The sequence below is a fragment of the Tupaia chinensis genome, unplaced genomic scaffold (genome assembly GCF_000334495.1).
Source record: "Tupaia chinensis unplaced genomic scaffold, TupChi_1.0 Scaffold000519_1, whole genome shotgun sequence".
Lineage (NCBI taxonomy): Eukaryota > Metazoa > Chordata > Mammalia > Scandentia > Tupaiidae > Tupaia > Tupaia belangeri.
The window spans coordinates 2814577-2821430 of NW_006160032.1; the positions used below are offsets into that span (position 1 = coordinate 2814577).

At 38.4% G+C, this 6854-nt stretch overlaps 1 long non-coding RNA gene across 1 annotated transcript in view; it reads left to right on the top strand.

Moving 5' to 3' along the window:
* LOC102486910 (uncharacterized) overlaps window positions 1–6206 on the top strand; it is a 210670-nt gene extending 204464 nt beyond the window's left edge. The window contains exon 3 of the long non-coding RNA XR_335733.1: window positions 6114–6206. This is a non-coding gene — a long non-coding RNA (uncharacterized LOC102486910). The remainder of the gene's footprint in view (window positions 1–6113) is intronic.
* The last annotated feature ends 648 nt before the right edge of the window (window positions 6207–6854 follow it).

Consider the following 6854-nt stretch of genomic DNA (forward strand, 5'->3'; position numbering starts at 1 on the left):
AAAAAAAAAAAAAAAAAAAGATAGAAGAGAAAATAAAATCACTAGTTCTAAGCCAACACATAATAAGTGATCATAAATGGTAAAGATGAATGAAAAGGCTATTAAAGACCACCAAATCTCACCAAATGGTTTTACCTAAAGAATGATTTTGAGAGCTCATATGTGAATTTGGGAAAGTTTTCTCATTGGTAAAATGGAAATATTAGTAATAACTATTAACATCCACATCATTAAATTTCTGTGAGTAATATATGAAATAATGCATATAAAATACCATGATGTTGGTTGGTCCTATAGCCTAGTGGTTAAGAGAGTAAGATCCCACATGGCTACCAGCAGTTTGAATCTTGGCCTTCGAGGGTTAAAAAATCACAGCAGGAACATACTGTATGAAGGTGTAGGGGCAGAAAGAACTTCTTCCCCACCTAGGTTTGCTAGAAGTGACTAACAATTGGCAGATTAATAATAGAAATGGCATACAGATTTGGTTTAAACTCTCTTGTATATATAAGAGACATAAAAAAATAAAGATGAACCAGAGACTGTGGCTTAAATACACCCTCACAAGAGAGAGAGGCAAAGGGGGAGAATGGATGGGCTTGAGGCTGAGACAATGGTTAGTAAATGATTCTCTGGAGAAGCTGAATAAGGCTAAGAAATTACTGAAAGGTGAGGGACAAAGGATGAAAACCATACAGTAACAAAGTTTGCCTTATTATGTAACTAAAGGGTTTTTTTTAATTGCCAAAGAACAGAAAGAGGGAGGGAGGGGGGAAAAGCCCCCACAGTGGGGCATGGTTATGCCACTATCCCTGCTCCTCAATTTCTCCATCCCACTGGGAGTTTGCAGTGCCAGCATTCAAACTGCAGCTGCCCATGTGGGATCCCACTCAATTTACTACTAGGCTACAGAGAAGGCCCTGCAGATAAAATATGTCAGGTAATCCTACAGAGCTCCCTCCAGAAGAATAGGGGACCTGGGTGTAGACACCTTTCTTGTCTTTGCTTGATGAGATTCCTAGAGAGGAGATTTAAGACAACTAAATTTCTATTAGGACTTTTCAGCTCTAAGTAAATTCCTGAGAGAGCCCTTCTTTGCACTTAAGGTTGAGAAGAGAAATCAAGTTAGAGAACTTGATTCTGAGGTGACTTTAAGACCTCTCAGCACGTTAGAATCGTAGTCTTTGTGTTGCTGGTTTCTGAGCACGAAGACACCTCATGCATGTATACACAATCTCCCCAGAATATGATCAACGTAAGAGTTACAGTAATGGTTACCTCAGGTTTGGGGAGGCAAAGAAACAGGATACAAGACCTCACAGTTCATTTCAATGATTTTCAAGGTTCTACTTTTCATAATAGGTGTAGGTTCCCTAGTTATTAAAAATAATCGGGGAACCAGCAGTTAGCGTAATGGCTATGTCACTGGACTCCCACGTGGTCGACCGCGGTTCGTGTCCCGGACCCGGTGGCTTAAAACTCACGCCGGGCGCGTGTGCGTGCATGCCTAAGTTCCCGAGAGGAGAATGGAGGAGAAGGGATTGCGGCGTGACCATCCCCCCGGGGGGTGATTTCTCGCTTTCTGTCTCTATGTCTCTCTCTGTCTGTCTGGTGAGCGCACGCACCCTACAGTGAAAATCTCTCCAAAAAAAAAAAATAATAATCAACAAATAAATAGAACCATTTGTGTCATGAAACAAGCATTGTAGTTAATCTAAGTCTCAGAAAAGTAAATATCTTTAGAAGAAATATCAAATTCTGCAACACAACTTGTCATTGTTTTTTTTCTTTTTTTTTTCCCTCTCTCCTTTATCAAGAGTCAATTGAAACACTAAATACATTTCTGCTTAAAATTTCAAGATTTTCTGGCTTTTTACAAATGCCAGCAGTCATACAACTCTACGAGGAGAATCTTTTGATATTCACATTTATTGTAATATAGAATAAAAATGCATTTTGATTCTGTTTCTTGAACTTGAAAAGCTTGCGTGGTTAAAATTGCAAACCCAGGAGGCGAAGGATCATTCTTTTGCATCGTGAACTGCCATGATTTTATAGGAGAAAACATGAGGAGTGGCCACTCTGAAGAACAGGTTAGGTAAAGAGGGTTGGGAAGAACAAAGGAAAAGGACAGCAAGGTGGTTTATTGTGGAAGGGCCACAGAAAGGATAGCTGACTTTGTCAAGGCCTTTTTATACTTAGGTGCCTATGCTTAAATGTCTAAGCAACTGCTGGACACTTAGCTCTCAGGGGCAGAAAACCAGATGGCCAAGTCCATCTGAGGTTCCCTCTGGATATATTTCACAGGTCTTCAGATCACTCTAAACAGTTCCCTTGTGTAATATAGAAAGTTAGATAGAAAATGAAGCAAAAGCAAAACAAAAAAAAGCTTTTTCTAATTTCATTTAAGTTCTCAAAAAAAAATTTTTTAAAAAAACTTGCTGCATAGCCTAATGGTTAAGGGAGTTGAATATCATGGTCAACCACAGTTCAAATCCCAGCCCTGATGACTCAAAAAATACATCTGGCATAAGTGCACGGTTGCCCCAAATCCTGACAGAATGGGGAAATGAAAGACAAGGCGTTGAGAGGTGTCCATGCCCCATTGGGAGTGCTTTCTCTCTCTCTCATGAGTGCATGTGCCCACTGGCAATTAAATATATAGATAGATGCATATATGTGTGTGTGTGTGTATCTATCTATCTATCTATCTATATATATATATATATATATACATGCTTTGCTTAACTCCCAATATATATATATATATTTATACACACACACACACCCAAACCTAAGTAACATTTCAAAGCAGACAAAGACCAAGAACACATTTCAAATGCCTACAACTTATCAGAGCAATGACCTGGATTTCCAAAGTTATAGTTGTATTGGGATGTGCATTCACACAGACTTCAGGGAAAATCTACATGTCTTGGTAATGTAAGAGCACATATACATGGAATATAAAAAGTCAAACTTATAGAAGCAAAGAGTAGAATAGTGGTTCTTGGAGGCTGTAGAAAGGAGAGAGTTGTTTATCAAAGGCTACAAAATTTTAATTATATGTGAAGAATACATTTTGAAAATCCAATGTAAAACACAGTATAGTGACTATAGTGAACAATTTGTATTATATACTTGAAATTTGCTAAGAAAGTAGGGGTTTTTTTGTTGTTGTTTTCAGTTTTTTGGAGGGGTTTTTTGCTATAGGGCGCGAGCACTCGCCAGACAGACAGAGAGAGACAGAGAGATAGAAAGTGAGAAATCACCCCCCAGGGGGGATGGCCACACTGCAATCCCTTCTCCTCCATTCTCCTCTCGGGATCTTGGGCACGCACGCACGCACACATGCCCGACGTGAGTTTAAGCCACTGGGTCCGGGACTCAAACCACAGTCGACTACATGGGAGTCCAGCTACATAGCCATTATGCTAACTGCTGGTCCCAGTAGTTTTTGCTTTTTAGTTTTGCTATAGGGAGCATGCGCTTACTGGAGAGCCATAGAGGAAGAGAGAGAGAGAGAGAAGGAGTGAGAAATTACCCCCCAGCAAGGATGATCAAACCAAAACCCCTTGTCCTCCGGGATTTGGGGCACAAATGCACACACTTTGGCATGTTTTTCAAGCCCCTGGGCCTTGGATTTGAACTGCTGTGCAGTCAACCATGTATGACCCAGCATGCCTCCAGTTGGCCCCAAAAGTAGATTATAAATGTTGTCACCACACACACAATGTGACTATATGAGGGCAAATATGTTAGTCTGTGATAATCATTCTACTTTTTATGTATGTACACACATACACACGCATATATTAAACATCACTTTGTATACCATAACTGTACTCAGTACTTGTCTATTATACCTCAACATTGCTGAATAAAACCTTTTTAAAAGATTTTATCAAATTTAAATATTTTTAAGATTTAGAAATCATTTTACCATAACAGTCATATAAGCATTTTGGCTTGCTAAAAAAAAAAAAAAAAAAAATAGGAAGTATTTTAAACATTCATTAAGAGGACTGAATTATCTGGCTACTTATCATATACCAGTTGCGCTTGAACCAAATGAGTCAGGACAGGGAGCTTCTCGGCCTTCATGTTTTTAGGACCAGATAGGTACAGTGAAGGCTTGGCACCTAACTCTGTGACAGTCCCACTACGTGCTTTGTCTTTACTGTTTTGCAGCCAGCAATCCCGGAGTGAGCGGTACCAGGCAAGGTGCCTGGGCATCTCAGACCTTCCCTTTTCTTACCACTTACAGTTTAGGGAGAAGAACGCATCTGGCTTCCCATTGCTACATTTCAGGATTTTATTAGTGTGGGAGTCTTCCCAAATGTGTATTTCAAGTGACAGATGATTCTGTGTGCCCCTTCTCCACAGCATCAATATCCACTATTCTATGGAGGATTAACTAGAGTGAGCACCCTGCCGTCACTGGTTATGAATTGTAAATGTGTGACAATTATGGCTCTTGAGGTACAAAACACATTTTTTATCGTGATTTGTGGGGCCCATTTTTATTGGGAATGAGCTTAAAACTGCCAGATTCATTAGCTACTAGAGCTACCCTGGTCGTATCCTTTGTGTGTTTGTGCATTAGGCTTTCTTAATCAGAGGAATAAGCTTACATAATTTCTTTTAAATTACGCGTAGTGGGGAAGGAGGTATGCAACACAGGAAGGTTTGTGAGAAAAACTATAAAATAGAAATGCCAAGAGCGGATTCACATTAAAAAATATTTAATGAGCAATAAAATGCTTCTGTAGCGATTCCAAGGGATACACAGTGTGGTCTGGGGAAGAAGCAATGTGCGCCAGTAATTCCTCTTGAGAATGGTACAATTTAGAGAGTCCAATTATTTTCTACTGCTCCTGTCCTGTTGTCTGATTGTCTTTTTCTTTTTTTTTCTGTTTGGAGTTAGAAAGAGTAAACTGATATTGATATATTTTCCAGCAAAGATGATTTCAAGGGCTGAGTGTTACCTCAGCTTTTACAAAAAGGCAGGAGAATCTCATTGTGTGACAAATAGAAGATTTTTGTTATTAAAGGAATGTCATGTACATAGAAACAGAAAAAACATAAAGTGTAAGCATTTTTACTCAGGACGTCCCTCAAGTTCTTTTTTAAAAATTTTTATTCATCCATCAAACTAATAAAGCATTTGAATGTGTGCATGTACACACACGAGGGGACTTCAAAAAGTTGATGGAAAAATAGAATTCATTTCAAATTTATTTTCATGCAATCCATGTGTAGTTTCTTTGGTATGCATTTCCATGAACTTTTTTAAAGATCCCTTATATATGTACGCATGTGTATTATTTTTTATTTCTATATATCTAATCTATATTCATATAAAAATGATATAATTTGTACTTATTATTTTATTATGTAATGTATAAGATATTATTTATTTATATATCTAAATGAGGTAATATCTATATTAATAACTTAATGTAGTTGGCAATAAACATCTATCATGCCATGGGACCAGCAGTTAGCATAATGGCTATGTCAGTGGACTCCCATGTAGTCAACTGCGGTTCGAGTCCCAGACCCAGTGGCTTAAACTCATGCTGGGTGTGTATGCGTGTGTGCCCAAGATCCCCAGAGGAGAATGGAGGAGAAGGGATTGCAACGTGGCCATCACCCCTGGGGGGGTGATTTCTCACTTTCTGTCTCTCTCTGTCTTTCTGGCGAGCACACGCACCCTGTAGCAAAAACCTCTCCAAAAATGAAAAAAATATATATATGCATATCATGCCAGATATGCCACATATTTGGAGGATAAAACGATAAAATTGAAATCAGTCCCTCACCTCACTGAACTTACATTCTAACTAGATTGAACAAGAGTTGCTAAATAATAAAGCAAATTGGTGTGTAACAAAAAGTTGTGCCATGAAAGAGAGGGACATGGCTTTATGGAAGTATGTACAAAGGGAGTGTAAAGTGACTTGCTTCCTAAATCTCATAATAAGTCTTATCAAGTGGGCTCTTAAACTTCTTTCTAGGCCTCTGAATCTATTATGTTAGTGAGTCATGCATGTGGTCTCAGAGGTTTCGAGGCACATGAACAGTTCTGCTGTCACTCTGTTTACCTTCAGATGTATGTTGGACCATCTACATGGAGAAGAGAATTGAAAAAGTAAGCACAGAACAAAACTGTAGCTGTTCCAGAGCTCTTGTGAATGTTCTCCAGCTCAAGGAGGGTATGTTCCACCATTTCCAATTTCCTTCCTTGTGATGGTTAATTTAATGTGCCGATTTGGCTATGTTTTGGTGCCTATTTGTTTGGTCCAACGCTAATCGAGATGTTCTGAGGATATTTAATAGAAGTAATGAAAAATTTACAATTATTTGACTTCAAACAAAGCAGATTACTTCCATAAAATGGGTGAGCCTCAATCAACTAGGTGAAGGTCTTAAGAGTACAAACTAGGATTTCCCAGAGGAAGAAATCTTTTTCAAAACTGTAACTTTGTACTCCTATCTGAGTTTCCAGTGTGCTGTTTTGTCCTATGATTTCCAAACTCAAGCCCGGAGCATCAATTTTTGCCTGAATGTTCTGCTTACCAGGCTGCCCCACAGATTTCAAATTTGTCAGACCTTACCATTGTGTGAACTGATTCTTTAAAATCAAGTGTTTTCTCTCCCTGTCCTGTTGGGTCTGTTTCTCTGGAAAACTCTGACTTATATTCTCTTACATTTTATTTTATTTTATTTTTTAATTTCATTTTCTTTTATACATTCAATCACATTATTTGGCTTACAAAATGGATATTTCAACAGGTGAACATTTCTCCCTGGTACAGTTGATAAAAATACAAAATATCTTCAACAGATAA